The following is a 27,676-nucleotide window of genomic DNA, read 5'->3' on the forward strand; positions in this document are numbered from 1 at the left end:
GTAGGGAGGATGCCGATGAGCGAAGAAAGGATGATGTGGTCAATTTCCTATTAGGGTGTATGGACATAGGATGGTCGAAAGCAACAATAGCGGCGAAGCTGGCGGGCATCAATTTTTATGGGAAATGGTTTTGGGGCTTTCAGCCCAGCGGCGGGGAAATGGCAAGAAGGATGTTAGAGGACTGGGCAAGGGAGAATAGGAGGGAGAAGGAGAGCATGAGGCCTATCTCGGCAGCTTTGTTGGCCAGATTATGAGGGACTTTGGATAGGGTTTCCTGGTTGGCTTCGGAGGGGGTCATGTTTTTGGCATGTTTTACTTGGTTGTTTTTTGGGGCATTAAGGGTGTCTGAGCTGGTAGGGGGAAAGGAGAGGAAGGTGGCCTGCATTGGGAGGATATTTATTTCTCAGAAGAGGGGGTGGATATTAAGATTAGGAGGTCAAAGACGGATCAAAAAGGGAGGGGATATTGGGTGTTGCTGGGGTGGGGTAGCAAGGAGCTGTGCCCGGTTAGGTCAGGTTTGACTTGGAAGGAGTTATGTGGGGCGAGATCGGGGTTGGATTTCAAGCATGAGGATGGGGCGATAGTGTCGGTGGCTCAAGTATTGGGAGTATTGAGGAAGGCTTTGGGGGCGGTGGGGAAAACGCGGAGAAGTTTAGAACTCATTCATTCAGGATGGGGGCGGCATCTGAAGGTAGCCGGTTGGGGTTATCAGAGGATAAGGTTAAAATTGTGCTGGTGGAGGTCAGGGAAATACTAAGGGTATATTAGGGACCTGGGAAAAGGAGCGGTCTGATAGGGGAATAATGGGAGCAAAGGGGAGCGCTGGGGGGTTCCGGGAGGTTGGAGAGTTAAAAGTGACAATGTAATTGCTTTTGCAGATGTGGCTCAGAGGACGGGGGAGATGCCGCAGATTTGGATTGTTGGTCATTCAATTGTGAAATGGGCAGGGAAAGAGGCGGAGAAAAGTATTTTTGGTACTCAATTGGGGTGCAGTTACAATGTGGCGCTTGTGAGATAGTCAGGTTTACGGGGGCTTCGATGGGATCAGCTGCTGCCCATGATGGCGGGGCTGAAAGAGCGTTATGTGGTCCCAGAAGGGGTGATAATACACGCGGGGAGAACGATCTGGTCCGAGACACAGGTGTGGCTCTGCTGAGGAAAATGAAGAGGGATTTGGCATGGATCATGGGAGATATGGACAAAGGTAAGTTTGGTATGGTCTAAGCTGCTGCATAGGAGAGTATGAAGGGGAGCAGTAAGTGAGTGGCAGTAGAGCGGACTAGGAAGAAAATTAATAGGGAGATGACAATATTTAGCAGTCTGGCGGCGGTGCAGGTTCTGGTGCACAAAGAGTGTATGACGATTTTTCGGTTTTCCGTGAGGATGGCGTTCATCTGTTGGTTTACGGTAACAGTCATTACCTTTTGGATGTGCAAGTGCAAGTGCAGGAAATGATAAAGAGTTGGGGTTAGAAGGTAGAATGGTAGGGGTGGGGCAGAAAGAACACCTCATGGCCCCTTTGGATGAGGGGGGAGGGAAGCACAATGGGGGAATAGCATGAGAAAGGATTGGGGTGGTGCTGTTTGCACGAACTGGCTACCCCGGGGGTGCAAAGAGGGGGAACAGGTATTGAAAATGGAGGGGCATGGCCCTGGGGAGAAGATGGGAGAAAGCAGGAAGGAAGGCTGGAGAAGATGGCAAGTAGACTGTAGGGAGCAAGGGATAGGTAGGGAGGAATTTAAACAGACTTATTTATTTAATTATTGGGGGAATTGAAAAGGTTTCATTATTACATTTGTTTGGCAAATTGTTAAAAAAAGATAAGTTAGTCTGTAAGGCCAGGGGCCAGGTTAGCGTTTATTTGTGAGCTTTGGCCTGTCACATTAAAGCGTCCTTTTCCACTACAAGCGAGTCTGGGTGTTTTTGTGCAGTAAACTCAAAGGGGGACCCCGGGGGGAACGGCAAAGCGTTAACCCCCGAGGTTGTTTTGGGCGTTGCACAAGCCACCGAGCTGTCCTGCGCATAGTGCGCGCAGGGTATTTAAGGGGGCAGAGAAGGTTTGAGAGCAGGCGACGGTTGAGGACGAGCGTTTGTCCCCGCCTGCCCACCCCCTTTATTAGGGCCTTTAATGGTGTGAATTGCTGGGAGAGGAAGATTTTTATGGGAAATGTTTGTTTTTTCCCCCACAGCAGGTTTCTGGGCTTTTGGCAGGAGGTGATAAGGGCCTGGGAGGGCTGGTACTTTTCGTGTGACAGGCTGGGGCATTAGTTGGGGAAGTTATGTTGCTGATGTGACAGGTCAGCCAGGCTGCAGGTCATAGGAAGGAGGAGTTTGGTGTAGAGGGAAGTTGAAGGGGTATGAAGTTGTTTTATGCCAGGGGCACAGCCCCTTTGATGTGGGGGGAGTGAAGCACAATGGGGGAATAGCACAGGAAAGGATGGGGGTGGTGCAAAGAGGGGACAAAGGTATTGAAGATGGAGGGGCATGGCCCTGGGGAGAAGATGGGAGAAAGCGGTAAGGAAGGCTGGAGAAGATAGTAAGGAGACGGTAGGGAGCAAGGGATAGGTAAAGAGGAATTTAAACGGACTTATTTATTTAATTGTTGGGGGAATTGAAAATGTTTAATTATTACATTTGTTTGGCAAAATGTCTGTAAGGCCAAGGCCAAGTAAGCGTTTCTTTGTGAGTTTTGGCCTGTCACATTAAAGCAACCTTTTCCACTACAAGCGAGTCTGGGTGTTTTCGTGCAGTAAGCCCAAAATGGTGGTTTCGCACCAACACATTGGAGATAGATAGATAGATAGATAGATAGATAGATAGATAGATAGATAGATAGATAGATATTATGTATTTTGAATTTGTAAACTTTGTGTACATTTTGTGAACGGTTTGTTTTATTTTTATGGAAAAGAAAATATAAATAGCACAATAATAAACACTAAAAGTTGTGTTTTTACCAGTCTCCATTGCCAGGCTCTCTTTTTCCGCCATTATATAAGGCTTGCAAAATTCCAGGTGGAGGGTTATTACTATCATCCTTATAAGCGGCCCCACCACACTTTTCTGAAATATTTTCTTAATGCTATCTGCGTAAATGCAGGAGTTGCCAGGCTTCCTGCCATTCGCCTAGCAGAACAGTTAACACAAGTCTGCCATCAAGGGCTGTATCGGAAAGCAGCGATCTCATAAACGCATTTGACTTATTTGCAGGCGTGTGCTGATTAAAAAGAAATACCTTTAACTGGGCAGAAAGTGCCTGGGAGATTGCCCAGGCACCCTGGAGAGGGACTCCGCTGAGAACAGTAAAGCTGGTGGCACTGTCAATATAATCTTATTGAATTCCCAGGACCTGCAACAGAAATTTAGTGCAGCGCCACAGGAGAAATAATGTCATTTTTCTGCACAAGAGCATACTGTCATTAGCCAGGCGTTGCAGCAGAAAGGAATGCCGGGTCCAATCACATACCCGTAGCCAATCAATCTTTTTACCTGCTATGTTCAAGAATATCTCCGAATGTTACCATGCAACAGCAAGAGTTCCAGGTTATTTTAAAGGGCACACAGCCCAAATAAAGCAGTGCCAGCTGTTAAGATTATATGTATGGCGAATGTCTTCAGAAATGTTCAGTTTATATTCTAATTCTAGTGATCTAATTCCAATGTTTGAGATTTTAAAGTGTATCAGTGTATGCCTTTAATTTCTCCTTTAATTTTCAAAAACGAAAGCATTTCTCTGAAATGGAGTATAATAGGGGTATAATTGGAGCCATGTGCCATATCATGATGGTAAGTGATAGTAACTTTGTATGTGCTGTAGTTCCTTTGTCTGCCAATATTGGCAGCGTTTATACAAACAAAGTTAATTAATATTAAGGACTATGCAAAATTGATATTAAAAAATAAATTGATATGGGGTCTGTTAAATCATACTTGGCAACATGCCTCACTCCAATCCAAAGATGGTAGATCAGTCCTGTATTTTCTTTGCATTCCTGGACTTCGAGTCCTGGATTTCCCCCATTAGAAATCCAGGACTACAAGAAACACAATGCAAAGGAAAACAAAACAGGACTTGTGATGAAGTGTGACTGCTAAGTGTAAAAGCTGTCTTCGTCAGTCTGAGAGCACCTTTCCAGTCTTCCTTTGATGGCTACCTGTGTGGACCTCACGTGAGACGATTCCCAAAACCACCTACACAATTGCTGCAGATGGTAATTGTGAAGCAGTCAGTTCGAAAAGTTGTATTGTATTTTCAACAGAGATATCAGAAGACATTACAAATCTAATGCCAGACCCCTCACAGAGGGAGAAAGAATGTCAAAATGAAATGACAAGCTAAGAAAGTATACAATACGTAAGTGAGAGACAGGGCTGCAGGTGCGCAGGGGGAGCCACAACATACTATGAAAATGCATAGAACGTTCAAAAGAAGAACTCATTGACAGTAATCATTTGAACCGTCGCAGGCTCTATTACATAGTGTCTGTAAGGTCAATTAAAATACATTCTTTAATACAGAGACGTGTATTACAAAAACATTCAAGATATTGTTTATATGTGTGGGTGCACTCAAGTGCGTACTACAAATGTAAGGAACATTGCAAACTCTGAGCGTAATGTTACTACTGAAAAGAGGCTTGGAGAAAGAAATAGATGTGAAGAGAGGAAGAAAGTAAGAGTTGAAAGTAAGAGTGGAAAGTAAGGAAGGAGAAGGGAACCCATCGTAAGTGAACAACAATACGGTTCAATACTGACGCTAGAAGGCTCCTCTGAGGTGGTGAAGTTGTATGTTATATTGATAGGGTAACAATAGTGCATTTGACCAGGTGAGAGTAGCTCAAGGATCCATGTGGCAGCATTGGGAGGGTGGTGGTGGGGGGGTGGGTCAGGGAGAGCTCAGCCAGGATTGTGAAGCAGTCAAAGCTGAGTTCCCCTTCGGTCTGAGGAGAGTAGCTTTCCAGTCTTTCATCTGTGGCTGCTCCAGTGGATGTGGTATGAGGGGATTCCGGAAAGTACCTATAAAATCATTGCGGCAGCGCAAAGTGTGGCTGCAAGCCCTGGGACGGAAATATGGAAATACTTGGCGGAGAAGGTAAAATCATAATTCAGAGGTAATTTTGGGAAGATGTATAGTGAAGGATATGATTTAAAAAGCAGGGGAGTTGTGGTGGACTCGATTCCTTATAGTGAGAAGCTATCCACCTCAATGTCCCCAAATAGGCGAGACAAAGGAAAAATAACTATGTATTTTAAGACTCCAAAAGATAGAACGACCTCAGATAACATAAACCAAGATGGCAAAAGATCTATCTCCAGATTTAACTTTGCTATCGCCAGTGAGTAAATCCTCGATGGAATTGGGATTGCTCCAAGTCTGTATGTGCCTGGAAGAATATTCCTCTCAGCTCATGTCTCACCCTCCACATTTTGTATACCAGCCCCACCACCTCTTTGGGGGCCATACACGTGGTACTATGATCACTTATAAAACTATATGAAGTTTTGTTGGAGAATGTATCTGCTGTGTGTGCATGGATATTAAAAATGTGTGTGAAATGGGTATAAAGGCCTCTGGAGGATACAAATTGCACATTGATTGAAGCTGGTCATGAGGTTTTAGAAGATGAGGATATGCAAGAAACGTCTGGTGTGGCACGAGTATCTCTGCTGGAAAATGCCCATAAGCACATGCCTACAAACTGTATACCTCAAGCAAGTTAAGTGTGTTTTGGAATACCAGGTAAGAGGGTGCTGTGGCTAGAAAAGTGGGTGAGGAAAAGATGTGTCAAATCTGTTATCAGCTGCAGACTGTGGAACTCTAGGCTACCCCTGCCTAGTGTGACAAAACAGATAACAAGATTGTTCCATGTACATGCGCTGATATTTACGAAATAGAAAATGTAACATAACAGTACTGATCAACATAAGTAAGTTGAAATATCAGTATCAATTCCATGGTCATTGGTAAAAAAACTATGCTGACATGTGTTTCAACCTCATCTGTCTTTTTCAAGGCAAAATGTTCAATCTCTAATCAAGATATTACATCAACATAAACAATTGTGCGTATTGGTATCAATTGGTATCAATTAAAACATAGAAGAACCAAGTAAATTTCACATTACGTATCCAGATGAAAGTGTGACCATGATTTGTTCCAAAATTCATTGAGAGGAAAGAAGAAAAAAAACGGGAAGGGGAGGAAACAAAAGAAACCAAAAATGTAATAAGAATATGTAAAAATAGCAAATAATACACTTTACCATCTACTGTATTGTTGAGACATAGATTGGCATTACCCATGTCATACTAGGTGTGTTATTCAAAAACACATTTGTATTGCCATCATGTTCTCGGCCTTAACATAATTATGCGTACTGTTAAAGTCACAAAGGTCAATGCACAGAGAAATGGCAAAAAGAAACTCTGTAGATTTTTAAGTTATTGACTTGAATTGAGTCTAAAACATCAATGGGCTTAACACCAGAACAAGCCAAACTGAGCATAAAAGGACGCTGTATACTAAAAGTACATGGCAAAGATGCCATATGTAAGCTTTGTTTCTTACCCACTGATCACGTGTGTCCTTGCCAAATATTGCACGGACATATGTCATAGTCTTGTTGCTGTTAGATTGCAGAAATCTTGTGAAACCATGGCGCTGGTAAAAACCCCAAAGATATGGATTCAGTAAAGACTGATCGCATTGTTAGGTTACCTCAGTGACCCTTGCGCCAATATGGCTTGTGTCTAATGCATTGTTAATGCAAAATCCAGGCATGCAAATGCGTGAATTGGTCTAAAAAAGAAACATGTAACAATGACTACACCTGTGGTCTGCCTATTTAAGAATTCCAGTCCATGCTGTACATAAAATATCGCTAGAGATCCGCAAAGTGAAATTAAGAGATAATGGGCCTCATTAGCAGTCCAGTGGTAGCTGTGCCGGTATAACCAACAGGCTGCCGCCAGAATTGTGTATTTTTCCTGCAGCTGGCTCCACAGAAACACTGAGGGATTACAACCCTGGTGTTCCTGGAAGTCAGGCGCTGGAAACATTTTAGTCCCCATTCCAATTTGAGTCCCGTAAGACTCAATGGGAATGGGGATGACGGACGCACCAGCACCATTAATAACGGTGCCAGCGCTTCCCGGAAAGTGTGCGGGCGGGTGCCGTCCTGGGCGGGGTGGCAGTAGCCCGTAGACTTGGAGTGTGCCGGTCCGGTACAACAATGCCGGTAGGCTTATCAGCACCGTTGTTACCGGACCAGCATGCTCGTAATGATGCCCAATATCTCAAAATGTTGTGGTTAGAAGGGTGCATGTGGTGCAAAATACCCATGCAGAAGCTCTGATTAGACTACAGAGTGAACTCACCTACTATAACTGGTTGTGAACGCTGGATTTGAATAAGGCGCGGTTTCCCTCATGAACAGAGTAAATTGCTGATATCTTAGAAAAGCACAGTGTATTCATTAGAAACTCTAAGTATATGGAATCATATATAAGAGATGTGCTTAGCTGACACAAAATGAGTCTTGAAATTACTTACGATCCGTCATTTCGTGTCTGTCCAGCTCCTGACCCTGCCGTCGTCTGATGTGCGCATTAGAAAGTAACGTGGGCGCCGGCAAAGTGATCAGAGAAATAGTTCCGGAATGAATCACGTGATCTCCGTGTTCAGAAATCACGTGATAGTTTGTGCGCAATGTTTAACATGACACTTGAGTTTTCTTAAAGCACCAGTGAGGAAGTACATGACTAAGATTGATTAGGTGGGCCTGTATCAGAGAGGCACATTACTTGAGTGGAAAATATTGGTATAGGTCCCCAAGTATAGTGGTCAACATATATGTAGAATGCCAGACCTATTTGGTATGTGTTGGGGGTCGGTCGGCACCCCCATGCGTGCCCGTGAGCCCCTCACCCCACAGACATCACTCGGCACACGTCTGTGTAGTTCGGGCTCCCCGGTCGCTCTGTGGCGGCCGGGAACGCCCTGTTTATTTAAGCCGCACGTGGCGACGTGCAACGTCACGCCGCCGCGTGCGTAGACCCTCACGGGGCAACGCCACACTCCTCCTTTTTCAGGAGGAACAACAATACCACACATTTCTAAATGTTACACCGCACACAAAACAATAACTAAAACTCAGAGCCCATGCCCCTTTAATATCAGCCAGCCGGGTCCCCTCAATCCGGGAGGCACTCAACCGGTCCTAGTACATAGTCACCGAGGTAGGCAGGTTTCCCTCGCCCAGCCCTCTGGGGGTACCTCCCGCCTACCTCCACCGCAGGACTCCCCATCGTCCCAGTCCTTCGATGTGGCGACACCGGGATTTCCCCCCGGGGTGTGTCTTCATCCGGGAGGTCCACCTCATCGGGGTCCGGCGGGAGCTCCGCTCGAGAGTCACCCAGCTTCTTGAAGAAACTCACATTTCGAGTGACGGCCGATTTCCCATCCGAGGCTGTCACCATTGACCCTTTTACGGCTACCACGTCCAGTGGCTCCGGTTCGTACGGGAGCGAGAGCTTGCCATGAGGATGTCGATTCCGGATCAGTACCTCGTCACCCGGCTCTAGCCGCTGCGGACGGAGGCCCCGCCGCAGATTCTCCTGGTTTGTCCGTGTCTGTCGCTCAGCCTCCACCCGTTGATCGTCTATCACGCCGGGCTCCTTTTCTTGTACCTCCGGCAGGAGGCTTTGGGGGCATCGTCGGAATAGGACCTCAGCTGGGGCAACCCCAGTCGAGGCATGTGGGGTGGTGCGGTATACCCTCAGGAATTGATACAATGCCCACTGGAGGGGCTGGCCCTGCCCTTGGGCTATCCGGAACGTTTTATTCAGTGTTCTCATCAGCCGTTCCGCGTCCCCGTTTGCACGGGGCCACAGCGGGGAGACCTTCCTGTGTATCACTCCGCAGCTCTCCAGGAACTCCGAGAACCGTGCACTCTGGAACGGGGACCCATTGTCCGAGCACAGAGTCACCAGAAAACCATGGGTGGCAAAGATCTTCTCCACTGCTCCCACCACGTGCTCAAACGCCACTGACTCAACGAACTCTACTTCGGGGTACCGGGAGTACTCGTCCACTATGGCCAGGAAGTGGGTGCCCACTGCCGTGGACCCAAAGTCCGCATGTACGATCTCCCACGGCTGGGTCCCTCGTGGCATCATCTCGATCTCAGGTTCACGCTGCACCGGGGAGGCCGCCTGGCACCACACGCAGGCCGCCACGAAGTCGTCCACCTTCCGCTCTAGCTCGGGGAATCACACCTTCAGCCTCAGCCTCGCCTTTGTCTTGGCGGCTCCCTGGTGCCCCTGGTGTGCCAGATTGATGACCTCATTGATTTTGGAACCAGGCACCACCAGGCGATCGCCCCGCAGCAGAAGGCCGGACTCCGAGAAGGACAACTCGTCCTTCACTTTCCAGAGCTGTTCTAGGGTCACTTTGGCCTCTTGAGTGCGCCCCGCCACCATCTCCAGCACAGACTTCCAGGATCCCGACCGCATCGAGCTCCTCAATATTCAGAAGCACTCGTCGTCGGCCGCAGCTGCCTCCAGTTCTGGTAGCGGCATCGCGTTGGGGGTGGCACCCTCTACCACCATTCTGATGTGATCATCGGCTTCTTCGGCGCAGGTGTCCTGCACTGGACCTCCACGCCCTCCCGGGTGTCGGGACAGGTAGTCAGCCGCGTTGTTGGCACCCGGCCTGTATATCAGGGTGACTTCATATTCCAAAAGAGCAAGCATCCACCTCTCGATTCTGGCCGGAGGCTTTGATGATGATCCAGCCATGATCGGGAGCAGCGGCTTATGGTCAGTCACCACCGTTACAGGTCTTCCCAGCACATACAGACGAAAATGCCTACAGCCCCAAAGGACAGCCAGGGCTTCGCGTTCTATTTGGGAATACCTCTGTTCTGTTTCTGAGAGGGCTTTGCTGGCGTAGGCCACTGGTCTGATCCTTCCATCTCGGCCCACCTGAGTAAGCACTGCTCCCAGACCGAATGGGCTTGCGTCCACAACAATTTCCGACTCGAGAGCCGGGTCGAAGAAAGCCATGGTGTCCTCTGCCGTCAGGGCACCCTTAATGTCCTCAAACGCCGACTGCTCCAACGGATCCCACTGCCAAGCTGTTTCCTTCTTCGTCAGGGCCCTGAGCGGCTCCGACCTCGAGGCCAGGTTCTGGATGAAGCGCCCGCAGTATGTCACCATACCCAGGAAGCTTCGCACGTCCGATGCCGATTCAGGCGGTTGTGCCGTCTTGATGTCACAGACTTTCCTCGGGTCCGGCGACACACCGCCCTCCTTAAACACGAACCCAAAGAACTCAATGGTCGGGCGCAGGAACTCGCACTTGTCCTTGTGGAGGGTGAGTCCCAGCGACTGCAGCCTCTCGAGGGTCTTGGCAAGGCGTTTCAGATGGTCCAGCTCAGTCTTAGCGAAGACCAGAATATTGTCACTAATGTTGAGGACACCCTCCAGATCTGCGAGGGCGCCTCGAATTATGTTCTGAAACACTTCGGCTGCTGACGATACTCCGAAGCTCAGCCGCTTGTACCGATAGAGTCCCCTGTGAGTGGTGAAGGTCGTGATGTAGCGGGACTCTGGGTGGAGGACAACTTGATGGTATCCTGCTCGTAGGTCCAATTTGGAGAAGAACCTTGCCCCTTGAACTTCTGCAATTATGTCATCAATGGTCGGGGTCAGGTGCCGCTCCCTCCTGATGGCCTTGTTGGGCCGCCTCATGTCCACACAGATCCGGACAGAGTCTGGCTGTTTCGGTTTCCTCGCGACCACGATGGGGGACACCCAGGGTGTTGGGCCCTCCACCTTCTCAATTATGTCCAGGTTCACCAGGTTGTCTAGTTCCTTGTCAACCTGGTCCCTCAGGTGGAAAAGGGACCCTTCTGTGCTTCAAAGCCACCGGCTGCACCGACTCATCAATGTGAAGCCTCACCGGGTCGCCATTCATTCTTCCAATGCCCTTAACGATGGCAGCGTACTTATCCAACAGGTCGTTTATGTCTTCTAAGTAAACGGAGTACGCGAAACTCACGATGCCAAGAGCCTCCGCCGCCGCACAACTCAAGAGGGTGTTGCTGCTCACTGGAGTCACGTAGAAACGGGCCTTGATCATGGACCCGTCATGCTCTACCTTTGCAACGAATGCGCCGTCCAGTGGCAAGGGCTCCCGCCCACCAAACACAAAGATGCGAGCCCTCGGCATCTCCAGACTCTGTGGTGGTTTGAGCGCGGCATAGTGTCCCCTCGCCATTACGTTGACTGATGCCCCAGTGTCGACCAGCACCGGGACAGGCGAGCAGTTCACCTCCACCACGCATCTCGGCTGTCTCCTGCTCTTCCCCTTGAGGACTTCCATGCTGGAGACAAAGAAGATGTTCTCCTCGTCCTCCTCCTCAGCGTCCTCCGCCAGAGCATCTTCTTCCGCGTGGTCTACTTGAGCCACATTGGGCGGCCGATTCTGGCGAGGAGCCCAAAGCCGGGGTTGTCCTCTCGGAGTCAGTACAGGTAGGGCCGCCCTACATACCCTCGAGAAATGGTCGGGTGCCCCACATCGGCCACAGATCTTTCCTATTGCCATGCATTCAGATGAGTGGGGGAGGTCATAGCCGCACTTCTGGCAGGACTCCACAGGCTTTCCCACTCTGTCTCTGGCTGTTCCACCGGGCCTTCGCACCCCTCTACCGCCCCGCCAGACGGCGCACACCTCATCAGGCCGCGCGGTGCGGGATCCGGCTTCCATTTTGTTGGCTCGGGCCTCGGCTACCTCATGACATCGCCCCAGCTCAAGAATGTGGGGTAGAGTGAGGCCGGGCTCTCTCAGGACCTGTCGCCTCAACTTGCCAGATGAACAAGCCTGGATGAGCATGGTCCACATCATGTCCTCAGCATCTCCCCACGCACACCCTTGGGAGAGGCGGCGCAGGCGACCATAGAAGGAGTCAAGAGTCTCATCGTCCTTCTGCCTGGCCGACAGCATAACGAATCTCTCGTAGTCCACGTTGGCAAGGGGAAGGAAGTGTGCGAGGAGAGCGGCTTTGGCCTGGTCGTAGGAGTTATCCACTAGAGTCAATGATTCAAATATCTCCTGGACAGAGGCTCCCGCTAAGTATAACATAGTGGCTATCTTACTGTCATTGTCCGTCACTTGGGCGGCCCTGAAGTACATGTCCAGGCGTCCAATCCATCTTCTCCACCGGGGGCCCAGGCTGGACGGGGGACCCGTGGTGTCAAATTCTGGAATGGGCTGCAGGGCTGTTTGCGCCCTGGCTTGGGCCATGGCCGGAGGAGTTGGCTGAGCGCCCTGCAAAACCCCAGGTCCTGGCTGATTCGGGGGAGCGGTGGCACCTCCCGCGGGACTCGGCAGTCCAGATGTTGCAGGTAGTGGTGGCTGCTGGGGAGTTTGCTGAAACAGATCTGCCAAGCCTTCGTCCTGTGAATCCTCCGAGGTCGTGGCAGACGCACCCTCCAGGGCGCCGATGTCACTCATAGGACCGAGCGCACAGGCACCCTCCTTCCAGTTCTGAGGGCCGCAACTCAGTCCCCTCCCCACACCAAAAACTTGTCAGCAGACCGTGCCACGTGGGCCCACCAGACCCCTTACTGCCACCACCCTCGTGATGATGAAGGGGTTGAAGAAGATGCAACAGACGAAGGCCGCCGCAGACCTCCGTGATGTGGGTGTCCCAAAAATTTAGCTCGAAATATTGGAGTGGGCTGAGAAGGCCCAGCCACCTCAGCCCTTCTCCCAGCTATCACACGACGTAGGGGACCCAAAACAGGTCAAAACGTCAAAACCCAGGCATGGGCCTGCAGGTTAGGCTGCCCGCATTCAGCATGTCCAAAAATTTGGCTCAGATCACCTTCCGACTCCAAACCGGAGCTCCTGGAAGTTCCGCAACCACGTGTGCAAAATGGCCGCCAGCCGCGTGTATGGTCCGCGGCCACGGCGTGAGACGAAACATCCGCGGATGTTCCGACGCAGGAAGAAAAATTCCGGGATGGCTCTCACCGCCGGGCCCGGGCATCCAATACCACCCGTCGCCACTGTTGGGGGTCGGTCGGCACCCCCATGCGTGCCCGTGAGCCCCTCAACCCACAGACCTCACTCGGCACATGTCTGTGTAGTTCGGGCTCCCCGGTCGCTCTGTGGCGGCCGGGAACGCCCTGTTTATTTAAGCCGCACGCGGCGATGTGCAACATCACGCCGCCGCGTGCGCAGACCCTCACGGGGCAACGCCACAGTATGTAATTACATAGGGGTAAATAAGGTTGAGTATGTGAGACTTGACAGTACATCACATACCATTGTAATAACTTGGCTAGAGTGCCCATGTTATTGCTCAGTTGGGCCTTTCTCATTTTAGCTGTGAATCAATTCACATGTTGCCACATCAGGGCTTGTCATAGTGAGAGACACCGGTGATAAACCTATCATCGAATATCATAGAGACAACAGTCATCACAAATTGATACAGATAGGATTGACTAGGTAAAAATAAGTATGCCATATAGATGATGGACGTTATCTTGATAGGTAAGGGCGTATTGCTTGATCACAGAAAGACATTAAGTTCATGTTCAGTGTATAAACCAAACTTAGTGCACCATAATTTACTAATCATACGCGATTCAAGTTGCTTGAGGAGGAGTTGTCGATCGCCCCCTCTCATATAGAGTCATGCCTGTTGTAGTCCGACGAAACTTATGTCTTTCTTGTGGGCCAGTTGGTGATTCGCTTGCCAGTGGACTGCCAAAGGCAATTTGGGATCTTGACTGCTGAGATTGGTTAAATGCTTTCCTTTCGTATCTGTATTCGTAGTTCGCGGTTGGTGCTCCCTGTATACACTTTGCCACAGACACACATAATTCCATATACGATAAACTTCGATCTACAGTTTATGAAGTCCTTAATTTCAATCTTGAGACCTCCATGACAAGTGAAAGACGTTGCTGAGAGAGCAAAATTGCAAAAATTACAATTCCCATTTATGAAAACCTGTTAAGGTATGCTTCAGCCAATTAGTTTCAGTCCTAGGATCGGCGCTGGTTTGAGAAAGGAGGGACTCAATTTGTCCTTTAAAGTCGGCGCCTTAGTAAAAATCATTTTAGGTCGACTAGCAATATATTCGTGCAAATCCGAGTCTAGTGTGAGTAAGAGCCAATGTTTGTTGAGTAATTTATATAGACAATTGCTGTCATGGGAGAATTTTGTAATCAAACTCTCTCCTTGAGGTTCTTGCAAGGTTAAAGGTTTCATTTCAAACATATTGTCTCTTTGTAGAACGTTGGTCTTAGTTAGAGCATTATCTATACATTTGTTGGAGTACCCCCGTTCCTTGAATCTGCGCCCGAGTAAGTCACACTCATGTGTATAGATCTCATGAGAGCTGCAATTTCTTTTGGCACGGTAGAATTCTCCTACCGGGATGTTGTTCATTACAGTTTTCTTGTGACAAGTAGTCACAAACAGAGTCGAAATTAACTGCGGTAGGTTTTCTAGAGGTCCATGTAAGTAATGTTTAATTTTCAATGTAAATCTTAAGATCCAGAAAATCGATGGTAAAAGGATCCATGCTTCCTGTGAACTCAATACCAAAGGTGTTGTTTTTTAGATATCCTACAAAGGAGTCAAATCAGTCTATAGAGCCATTCCAAATTACCAGCACATCATCTATGTACCTTTTCCATAGGATGATCTCTGTGTCATAGTCATGAGAGTAGTGGATGTATATGTTTTCAAAGAAACCCATAAAGAGGTTTGTAAAAGAGGGTGTATATTCTGCTTCCATGGTGACACCTTTTATCTGTGCAAAATATTATCTGTTAAAGAGAAATTGATTATGATATAGTGTAAATTGCAAAACTGATTTGATCATGTCAATGTGAGTGCTATGAGAGGCTGAATTGTTGCGAAAGACATAGTCCAGAGTGTCTATTGCTAAATTGTGCTTAATGGAAGTGTAAAGTGACTTGACATCTAGTACAGCTAGTTTGTATTCTGAATTCCATGAGATATTTTGGAGAATCGCAAGAGTTTCTGTAGAATCTTCAAAATAAGAGGTAATAGTGGGACCAAATCTTTGATGGCTGTATCAATATATTCTGATAATCCTTCAGTTGCCCAACCCAAACTGCTCATAATAGGGCGCACATCAGGAGGATTTCAAAATGCTTGTGTACTTTCGGTAGGAAGTACATCGTCGGGATTACCGGATTTGGTTTAGTAAGAAATGCCTTTTCCTGATCTGTAAGTAGACCTCTGGTATACCATTCTCTAATCAAAAGAGTTTGTTTTTGAACCGTTTGTCCAGAGGGGTTGCTGGTGAGATTCTTGTAGCAACCTGGTCTGGACAGATGTCTAGTTGCCATTAATAGGGAGTCTGTTCTATTGAGAATTACTATATTACCGCCTTTGTCAGCCTCTTTTATCACAATGTTGGAATAATTGGCTAAATCGGTCAGAGAGGCCCTTTTGTTAGGCGATCCTCTGCACACCAGTCCGCTACACACCAGAACACACACCAGAACACTGCTCACATTTCCCCAACATCTCCTCCCATGGTTCGAGGCTCAAGTGATTCGGTGAACCCAAAGGACCGGAAACTCTGTACCAGCTATGGTGTACGGGCTCGATTGCAACCCTTTCTGCATTGGCAATTGCCTTGGAGAACGTATAGCAGAAGCGGCGGTGTTACGTCTCTACGTCGATCACGTGATCCAGAGCGGCGTTCTTCACGTGACCTTGGCTTGGTGGACGTCACATGACCCAGAGACGTCACATGACCCAGAAACACACAGTATAAAGGTCTGAGAGACAGAACACTCATTGCTTCTCGGCTGTCTTCAGACTCTGTTTGGCGTTACCTACTGCTCCACTGTTACCTTGATCACGGAACTCTACCTCGGACTCCTTCGGACACCCTTTGTACCTTTGCTTGGAACTGTTTACCTGTTGCCGGACTTTGGACTACTTCCTGACTTGCCTTTTGGATCGCCCCTTGGTGCTTCACTGAACTCCTACGCCATTCCCCTTCTGGGGGTCCAAGTCACGCCTTCACTCCTACAGGTGGCTGATCCTACATCCACGATATCTAACGGTCCTACTATTCCAGGGACTGCTGCATCATCTGAGTCTCGAACCTCTACTAGGTTCCCTGGGTTTTCCGAACACCCGATAGGTAAGACCTTTTAGATCCTTGGATTTACTGAATATAGATTGTAATTGCCTGGTACTTAACCTCGTTCCTTTTTGACAGCAGCATCGGTGTTCCAGAGGTTCCGTGGATCTGGGAAGTCATCTCCCACCTGTGGCCTCAAAGGTCGCACAGCGGGTTTCTTTAGTTCCCCTGTGCGTCACTTGGGGACGGAGGTCTCATCGGTCTACACGACACTCAAGTCAGAACAGACTGAGAAGCCGTATAGTCGTGTTAGACCATGCAGGGATCCACGGAAGAACCCATAGCTGCTTTAGTCCAGGCGATTACAGTATTAAGCGCAGATATGGCCGCCGCAAATACGGTGATCCACCAAAGGTTAGACTCCATACAGAGTGTTCAGCATTCCCTTCCTGCAGACCCTGAGTTCGGAGATGCTAGTTCCTCAACCACACCTCCTCCCTTGGCTAATACTACAGTCCCAACCACGGTGATACTCCCAACCCCTACCCCCCTGGCCGCTCCTGAACGTTTTCAAGGTGACCCAAAGAAATTCAGGACCTTCATTAATCAGTGCAAGTTACATTTCTTGTGCAGACCTTTGGCCTTTCCTACTTCCACTGCTAAAGCCGCCTTTGCCCTTTCCTATTTAGCCGGGACAGCTGCAGCTTGGGCTAATCCCCTGTTGGAGAATAATAACCCAGTCATTTATGATTTCGATCTGTTGGTTCTAGAAATGTCTCGAGTATTTGATACCCGACATAAGGCACAGTCTAGGGATTTGGAGTTGTTAGAACTAACTCAGGGTAGAAGGACTTTGATAGAATACATCACCCGGTTCAATCAATTAGTTGCAGAAACATCATGGCCAGAAAGCAAGCGGACAGTTGTCTTTTATAGAGGGTTGAGTAACAAAATGAAAGATGCTTTAGCAGTGATCCCTTCTATGCCCACTCAGTATCCGGAACTAGTTGATCTTGCACTGCAAGTAGATGCACGGCGATCGGAACGTAGATCCGAGTTGGGGGTTTCTTCCCATCCTACACTTACCAGTACTCCTGCTTCCAGTGCGGAAGAACCTATGCAAGTGGGTGGTTTACGTAGCCCTATTACTACATCTGAGAGGGAACGTAGAAGAGTGGATAATGCATGCTTCTATTGTGGCATCACGGGACATTTTGTGAAAGAGTGTCCTCGACGTCCCAAGAAGAGTTAGGTTTTTCGGACAGCTCGACCTTAGATCCGGAGAACAGGTCGAGTGTTCCGTCTCTATCTCCGGGTACCCCTCTTGCCTTTGCTCGTGTTCAACCCGTCTCTGTAAACGCTACACTATGTCCCTCTACAGGCCTTCTTCATACAGTCACAATCATCATTGATTCAGGTGCTACTGGAAATTACATAGACATTGCTTTAGCCCATTCCCTCAATCTACCTTTAGTGGTAAAAACCCGACCTGAACCTGTTCAAGCCGTAGATGGCTCTGCGTTAATTTCTGGTCCTGTTACACACCAAACTGCACCTCTCTTGTTGACCATACAAGACATTCACACAGAGACCTTAAGTTTTGACTTAATCACCACACCTCAATTCGGTATCATATTAGGGATACCATGGCTATGTGAACACAATCCGCTGAATAATTGGCAATCAGGCACTGTACTCTTCGAATCCGAGATCTGTCAGAACTATTGTCTCCCGACCCATCAAACAATTGACACCCCTTCTCGGGCTTTGGGAGCTCTAGCTCAACTCACGCTGAGTGTTGATGGATCCGAGGTTGTGACTCCTCATACCGTTGGGGGGTTGGTGTCTGGGATTCCGTCTGAGTACAAAGCATTGGAATCAGTTTTTGATCGCGGCTCTTCTGAGGTACTACCTCCACATAGACCATATGATTGCCCAATCGAATTAATCCCTGATTCCGCTATTCCTTCGGGCAGGATTTATTCTTTATCTCCCTCGGAGGAACTAGCATTGAAAGAGTATGTACAGAACGCCCTTCGTTTAGGACACATCCGCCCCTCTACTTCACCAGCTGCAAGCCCTATATTTTTTGTACCTAAGAAAGAGGGGGATTTACGTCCTTGTGTGGATTATCGACGTCTTAATGCCATCACAAAGAAGGATAGGTATCCAATTCCGTTAATCACACCCCTTCTGGACCACTTATCACATGCTTCTATTTTTACCAAGCTTGATCTGCGCGGCGCATACAATCTAGTACGCGTTCGCGAGGGCGATGAGTGGAAAACGGCTTTCTGTACTCGTTACGGATTGTATGAATACCTAGTCATGCCCTTCGGTCTGTGTAATGCCCCGGCCACATTCCAACGCTTTATGAATGACATATTCAGGGATATACTGGATGTATACATGGTTGTGTACTTGGACGACATCTTGATCTTTTCTCGTAATCTTGATGACCATGTAAAACATGTCCGAGAAGTACTATCCCGTCTCAGAAAACATTCCTTATTTGCCAAACCTGAGAAATGTCAGTTTCATGAAACGTCTGTTGAGTTTTTGGGATTTCACATTTCTCCGGGAGCATTATCCATGAACGATTCCAAGGTCAGAGCAGTCTTAGAGTGGCCAGTACCTCAAACACTCAAGTCCTTGCAATCCTTTTTGGGCTTCGCCAACTTTTATAGGCGTTTCATTTCCTCCTTCTCCACAATCGTTGCCCCGCTCACGGCCCTGACCAGTCCTCAGGTACCCTATCGTTGGCAGAGGGAACATCAGGAGGCTTTTGAGGCTTTGAAAACCGCTTTCACTACCGCACCAGTGCTCCAGCACCCCAATCCTGACCTCCCATTCATAGTTGAGGCGGATGCCTCTTCTTTTGCTCTTGGTGCGGTATTGTCCCAATCGTGTCCTACAACAGGCAAATTACACCCAGTGGCATACCATTCCCGTAAGTTCTCCAGTACTGAGACTCACTACACCGTTACGGAGAAGGAACTCCTGGCTGTCATGGACGCCTTTCGTGTTTGGCGCCATCATCTTTTGGGGGCTAAACATCCAATCACTGTATACTCAGATCATCGAAATTTACAGGACCTGGCTTCATTGAAGTGCATTAATAGCAGACAGGTTCGGTGGCATCTTTTCTTTTCCTCTTTTGATTTCCGTATTATGCATCATCCTGGAACTTCACATGGCAAAGCAGACGCCTTGTCACGTTCCCCGGGTGGGGTCGAGTTGCCAACCTTCCCTGACACTGTTCTCGGAAAGAGTCATGTAATCTGTCTCTGTACACCCTCATTGTCATTATTAGACTCGGTCCGAACCTGGACTAGCATTCATTCCGAACAGTTGCGCGAATGGGACCCCGTGTATTCTGATGGTTTGGCTTTCGTGCATTACCGCCTGTTTCTTCCCACACCTGACACTCGTAATCTGGCCCTTAAGTGGTCTCATGATGCTCCTTTTAATGCCCATCCCGGTCAGGAGCGCACATTAGATCTCCTCAAGCGCTGGTGTTGGTGGCCCTCTATGAAGCGCGATGTGGAGTGTTACGTCAATTCGTGCGCGGTGTGTGCTCAGGCTAAACATCGGAGAGGTCGACCGGTTGGGTTACTACTTCCGCTTCCGGTACCTCCCAGACCTTGGCATACACTGTCTATGGATTTTGTGACCGATCTCCCCAAGTCACAAGGTTTTGACTCCATCTGGGTAGTGGCGGACACTTTCACAAAAATGGCTCGTTTTGTTCCTTGTAAGGGTATTCCTTCGGCTCCGGTCTTAGCGGACTTGTTCTTTGAACACGTGTTCATGTTATTTGGGCTCCCTTCGGTCATTATATCCGATCGAGGATCACAGTTCACCTCTCGTTTTTGGAGGTCGTTGACTAAATTGTTGGGCATTGATACCAGGTATTCTTCGGCCTATCATCCTGAGACTGATGGGCAGACTGAAAGGACGAATCAATCTATGGAGCAGTATCTTCGCTGCCTTATGTTGCAACACCAGACCTCCTGGTTGGCCGTTATACGGCTTGCTGAGTTCGCATACAATAACGCGGCTCATTCAGCTACGGGTTGTTCGCCTTTTTACGCCCTCTACGGCCAACATCCCAAGGTCTTGCCGGTCCCTGATGCTTCTATTTCATCAAATCCTGCAGCCACGACATGTCTTAGGGATCTGTCTGCGATACATGCTAGTACTGTGGTCCATCTCACTGAAGCAAAGGCTTCGATGAAGGCCCGTGTGGATGGCAAACATCTAGCTGCTCCTCCTTTGGTGGTGGGTTCTAAAGTCTGGTTATCTTCACGTCATCTTCGTCTAGTGGGTTGCCGGAAATTGCTGCCTCGTTTTGTCGGCCCGTATGTGATCTCTCAGGTTGTGAACCCGGTGGCGTTTCGTCTAGTGCTTCCTGGTTCTTGGCGTATCCATCCTGTATTCCATGTCTCCCTCCTCAAACCCTGTCCCGACTCTGTCCGTCTTAGAACCCCTGTTGCGCCGGTGTCCCTGGCCTCTCCTGATGTCTTTGAGGTGTCGGCCATTTTGGGGTCCCGATGGTTTAGAGGTAGGCTCCAGTATCTAGTGGATTGGAAGGGTTACGGTCCGGAGGAGCGTTCTTGGGTTTCCGCCTTGGATCTAGACGCCCCTCGGTTGGTGGCCCGCTTCCATAGGGATCATCCGTCCTGCCCACGAGGTCGTGGGCCATTGGGGAGGGGCTATGTTAGGCGATCCTCTGCACACCAGTCCGCTACACACCAGAACACTGCTCAAATTTCCCCAACATCTCCTCCCACGGTTCGAGGCTCAAGTGATTCGGTGAACCCAAAGGACCGGAAACTCCGTACCAGCTATGGTGTACGGGCTCGATTGCAACCCTTTCTGCATTGGCAATTGCCTTGGAGAACGTATAGCAGAAGCGGCGGTGTTACGTCTCCACGTCGATCACGTGATCCAGAGTGGCGTTCTTCACGTGACCTTGGTGGACGTCACATGACCCAGAGACGTCACATGACCCAGAAACACACAGTATAAAGGTCTGAGAGACAGAACACTCATTGCTTCTCAGCTGTCTTCAGACTCTGTTTGGCGTTACCTACTGCTCCACTGTTACCTTGATCACGGAACTCTACCTCGGACTCCTTCGGACACCCTTTGTACCTTTGCTTGGAACTGTTTACCTGTTGCCGGACTTTGGACTACTTCTTGACTTGCCTTTTGGATCATCCCTTGGTGCTTCACTGAACTCCTACGCCATTCCCCTTCTGGGGGTCCAAGTCACGCCTTCACTCCTACAGGTGGCTGATCCTACATCCACGATATCTAACGGTCCTACTATTCCAGGGACTGCCGCATCATCTGAGTCTCGAACCTCTACTAGGTTCCCTGGGTTTTCCGAACACCCGATAGGTAAGACCTTTTAGATCCTTGGATTTACTGAATATAGATTGTAATTGCCTGGTACTTAACCTCGTTCCTTTTTGACAGCAGCATCGGTGTTCCAGAGGTTCCGTGGATCTGGGAAGTCATCTCCCACCTGTGGCCTCAAAGGTCGCACAGCGGGTTTCTTTAGTTCCCCTGTGCGTCACTTGGGGACGGAGGTCTCATCGGTCTACACGACACTCAAGTCAGAACACCTTTAAACATGACTGAGGTTAGGTTTTTGGCTCTTGTAACCCCATTCGGCATGATCCATATAATTATGGATCACTGAGGTCACTGTTCTGTAGAATGTGACAATCACATTCTCACTAGCTGACGGGGGAGTGAATTTAGACCTCTTTTTGAGTTCTTGAAATTTAAGATTTCTCGAATGAACTCCTAGCTCCTGACAAATCACTTCTTTGGTCCGAGGTGTGTCTGATGTGAGAGAAAGTAACAAATGTGTGCTTTCAATGTCTGCTATCGTAAGAGCACTCAGAGGTTCTTGTTGCACTGATGGTTCGTACATTGCACAATGTTTTAGACTCACTTCAAGTTAATAATGAAAAATCTACTGAGTTTATTTTTGCCCTTTCTCGGTGCATTGAGGTTTGTGATTTTAACAGTACACATCATTTTGTTAAGGCTAAGAACATGATAGCAATACAAATGTGTGTTTGAATAACACCTAGTATGACATGGGTAATGCCAATGTATGTCTCGACAATAGAGTAGATGGTGAAGTGTATTCTTTTTTATTTTTAAATATTCATATTACATTTTTGGTTTCTTTTGTTTCCTCCCCTTCCCGTTTTTCTTCTTTTCTTTCCTGTTTCAATGAATTTTGGAACGAATCATGGTCACATTTTCATCTGGATACTTAATGTGAAATTTACTTGGTTCTTCTATGTTTTAATTGATACCAATATGCCCAATTCCTTATGTTGATGTAATATCTTGATTAGAGATTGAACAATTTGCCTTGAAAAAGACTGATGAGGTCGAAACACGTGTCGGCATAGTTTTTGTTTACCAATCACCATGGAATAAATACTGACATTTCAACTTAATGTGATCAGTACTGTTATGTTACATTTTCTATTTCGGAAATATCGGCGCATGTACATGGAACAATCTGGTTATCTGTATATCTCAAGCTTCTGTATTGCTATTTGGAACCAAAGATATTCTCGTTGATAAAGTTGTAAGAAAAGTCATGAGCATAACAGCACTGGACACTTGTGAGGAACACAAGCAGGGTAAAAAGAAGAAAGGGAAAAGAAGAAAGGTTTAAAGAACAAAGTGAAGGCACACAAAGAGGTTATAAAAATCAATTGGAAAAACAGAAAAAGAGATCAGCCTCCAAGGGGCTTATGGTATGTTAAAACCAGAATTATTCAGCGAACTCAAATGAATAGAACTATGAATTACAAGAAAAACACGTGTGGGTAAATGAAGATGGTACAGGACCATCTAAGAAGCAAAACCTAAATGAAAAAAAAGAATCAGGATACGAAAATTCCTGAAGGAAATCGACGGTCGGATGACTATGAGTATGGACCAAGAGGATTTAGAACAGAGGGATAGAGATAAAGAGATGAATTTGCAAGAAATGAACTGAGGGTTGTGATAGGGAGGACACAGGAGCAGAAGACTGCTCCCTTGATGTAGAGAAGGGCTCAAAGTATTCTTTAAATAAGAGTGCTGCTGATAATATGGGGAGTGAAAAACGTCAACGGTGCCAAACAAATGGCACGCTGAGGATAATTTCACCTCAGTTTAGTGCTTTCCCTGTTAATGAAAGTGATACGGATAACTTAGCCTTAAAAGAATTTAATCAACTAGAGGCTTATGCTTGGAAAGGAACTACCTCCTTGATACTGAAATTAGATGCCATCAAATCAAATCACCAGTATATATTGCAACTATTCTTTGACATTCCCTCCTTGTGTGATTACATCCTATGATATTGAATTGTTTGATTTTTTAAATCATTTGCACCTAACTCAAATGTATGTATACCTTAGATCAGCATCTATAGTAAAATTAATTCTGAAAGAGTTGGACAATTATGAGGTATGATATTAGAGTGATTACGCATAACACGCCAGGTTTTTCTAGGCTAGCTAAAAGATCAGATTCTATGAAACTTTTTCAACACTGTACAACTAAGAATGCCCATTTATGTTTACATGAATAAGACAGAGCAAACATAGAATGTACTATGGTTACTAAAGGAGGGAGAATAGTAAGACTGGAAAAGGAAGTGGAACCTCGACATGAGAACATTAGGAATGACTAGTCTAGGTTACTCAGTACGGTGCGGATGGGCCTTTAATCACCTTAACCCAAAGCACGCCCACCACTTAAAAAGTGAGTGCACTTTTTTAGGTAAAGCAAGTTTATTGTACAATCTTCCAGGGAGGCGCTAGATGACACTGTGCAGTCAAACTAACCTGGGTCTCACTGAACCACACAAGATGACAAATTATATACATGTTTGCAACAGTTAAACCCTCCCATCTATTTTAATACAATTCACACCCCACATGTGATTAGTCAGAACCTATACAAAGAAATGTAATCTTTCTCAAATTCCCTGATTCCCATTGGTTGTAGTTATCTTAACTACCTTCTTTAGATCATGTGTATAACACACCCATGTTTAGGATTTGTCCGTGGAAGCTTATGACATCATCATACATTTACACATTCACATACAACCATAATACATTACAAGTCCCAGCTGGTCTGAGACCGCTTAACCCTAAATGTAATTGCACATGGCGTGCACAAGTACTTTTAAGCAACATGAGGAAGGGCAGAATAAACAGGTCCCCTTTGAACTGTCGATAGCCATCTCACTCACCCCGACTTGCTGGCGTCATTGGAACATTTTAATCTAAACAACTACCAATTCAACACTCATGGCCTCTGGCCACATCCTGAGAAAACAATCTAAACACAGAGTATCGGTCAACTTTGGCCTCAGGCAGCCTTCACTCCAGGATTATTGCTGGTCAAAAACAAATGGCTGGATCCCTATGCAAGCTCCCATACACTTACAAAGATGGCACAATACTGCCAAGCCATAGAAACCATGGGCCCGCCTGTTGGCTTACCATCTGATAAGGTAGTAGTTACTCATTACCTCTCCTCTGTCCTCTGAAACCCTGCTAAACCAGTTGTTCCCACAGGCTCAGAATTCACTTTACGAACCCATGACTGCAGAATTTAATCATGTCGATTTATAAATTCCCCATGTATGTATATTAGTGTGCAAACATGTTTAAGAAATATCATCCATTTGCAGTGGGTTCTTCATGACAAGTCCCCTTCCTCACATGTGCATTATGAAACTCCTTGTCACCCAGCTTCTAGACACTTCGTAGCACACCATATCTGGATTGTGTTTATATTTCATTGGGTGATTTTGGTATTTATCTTGCTACGCACTGCAAATCTAATATGTATCAACTTGAACCCAAAGTAACACTTGACGTAACACATCCCATTCACATTTAACTACACTGGATACATATAAAACTGCACCATCGCACCAACTTCACCACACTGCCAGTCAAAAATATTGTGTGCACAACGTGAACCCCTCTTCCTCTTTTGAACCATTTCTAACCACCCTAACAGTACGTACCAATCAGATAGAGAATGGCATTTCTGAATTCAAGCTGACATTAATAAGAATACACTCTGGAAATTCAAGAGGTTTCAATAATTTTTTATCATATGCCTTTTTTTGATACTATAGGTCTACAGGAGACATGGTTAAGGCAGGGGATTCATTTTTATGGCTTTGTGTCATTTATGAAATATGACAACAATGGAATAAAGGGCAAACCCAAAGGAAATCTCCCAAGTGCTGTTAAAATGCTCTGCCAGTACAGCTAAAATAAATCAAATCTAATAACTCAGGCACACTGGCAGTAACTATAAGATAGTTGCCACTACCTCAAGTAGAGAAATGGTTAATAATCAATGTGTATAGGCATTTAGATGCTAAGGAGACATATGAGTTTAAGAAAGAATGTTGTAATGATGTACGGTCATTAATGGGAATCAACAGGTTCACCACATATATTTATTCTGGGTGACCCAAACAAGCATGCACAGTAAAGATGGTCTAGCCATGCTATTGCTTTGCTTGGATTCTAGCCAGGAAAAGCAAAATGCACATGGTATTGCTTGGGGTGAATTTGCAGATGCATGGAATTTAGTTTTGCTGAATGGGCGTATTAAGGGGGATTCTTCTGGTGGTAATTGTACATGGCACAGAAATAGCCAAAGATCAACTTTGGAATATATATTTACAATTGCAGATAATTATAGTCAGTGTGAATCCTTATATGTAAAGGAGAATGAAATAAGCAGTCATTCCTTTGTATGCGTTTTTGTGTTACTTTTAGTAAATGTTGGGACAAGTCAAATCATAATAATATGAAGGGAGGGCTAATGATAAATAAAGGAAGTAATCAAATTCAGTGGTCCCCAGGAATATTAAATAAATATCTGAATGGTTAAGATAAAAGAGAATGGTCCTTTAAATAGAAGAAAGGACTACTGTTTACTATCCCAAAAAAGTCTCTGAAACCATGATCACCGATGATTGGATTATTTAGGAATGATGAAGCATTAATGACTCAAGATGGTCCTGGAAGCTTTCTTTTCAATGCTAACATTAACCAGTTAAAGAGAGACCGCCAAAGAGAGATTAAAGAGCTAATGTGGAACATAAATCACACTTGGCCCATTTTGGTACCCATACATCAATAAATTAGACAAAAATATAAAAATTGGCTAATTGCCTACAAGCACACAAGAAAAACAAATACATGATTGAATATGCTGAAGGTGTGTCCTGCAAATAATTCTAGACGTTTTGGGAGATCTTTAGAGTGGGTGATGAACCATTGAAATGCAATTTTATTAATCCAATACAGGAACCTGAGTGGATCATCCATATTAGTAAAACGTTTGAGTCAGGTTTTTCAATTTCATCCCACACCCAGCAAACGAAATTGGGGTTGGCCTGGAGTGGGAGAAAGAGTATAGCTGTGGATATATTCACAGATAAAGTGTTCTAGGGCCCCAGGTCCAGATATGCTATTGTTTATAGTTCTCAAGGGTGATCCTGCACTGTGGACCTAAATTCTACATAACCGCTTTTTTTAAATAAAAAAACAGGTCTATTACCTACTTCCTGGACTAAAACCAATGCCATACCATCTATAAAAAGGGCTCTCGGATAGATCCTAGTCATTATAGGCTGATTGTGCTTCTGAATGTTATAGGAAAATATTTAGCCTCCATGTTATTAGAACATCTAGAAATATGGATTGATCAGTATAATATCCTTTCTGTTTCACAAATAGGCTTTTAGAAGGGTGTGGGTACCCTGGAATATGGGTTCGTGTTGAATATTCTGGGAAATCGAACAGTAAGGGGCGAGATTTTATGTGCAGCCTTCTTAGATCTCACATGGGCCTATGACATGGTAAAACCAGAAATGTTGCAGGGGAATTGGACCAAATGGCAATTCCCTTTGGTCAATTAAATGTCCTGATAGCCCTACGTGCTCATACAGAAGTGAGGATTATGATGGAAAATGAGGGAAAGATCTCCTATGCAATTCTTACTTCTAGAGCATAGAAACAGGGTTGTGTGTTAGCCCACTCCTTATTTAATTTGTACCTGACAGATTTGGCTGACTCATTAATCAAAATTAATAATTGCCTTCCAAAGGTGGGAAATATTAAAATAAATAGGGTGGCCCATGCAGATGATTTGGTGATTTATGGCAACAACCCCATGGGCCTTCAGCGTAGTTTAAATACATGTCTCCCAATGAGTTATTAGTGAATGGAAGTAAGTCTGCAGTAATGTGTTTCTCTAGGAGTAGGAACTTTTTCTAGGGGTGTCATGTGGAATTATAGCCACGCACGATTGGAAGACAAAAAAAACTGTTGTGTACTACTGGTTTAATATTACTGATAACATTTCTGAAATGTATACTCTAAGGAAAATTGAAGTTACGATATGGCACAGGGTCTATAGAATAAAGACATTTCAAAAGGATAATGGAGGTGTCTCTA

This window comes from Ambystoma mexicanum, chromosome 9 (genome assembly GCF_040938575.1).
Source record: "Ambystoma mexicanum isolate Mex_15411 chromosome 9, UKY_AmexF1_1, whole genome shotgun sequence".
Taxonomy (NCBI): domain Eukaryota; kingdom Metazoa; phylum Chordata; class Amphibia; order Caudata; family Ambystomatidae; genus Ambystoma; species Ambystoma mexicanum.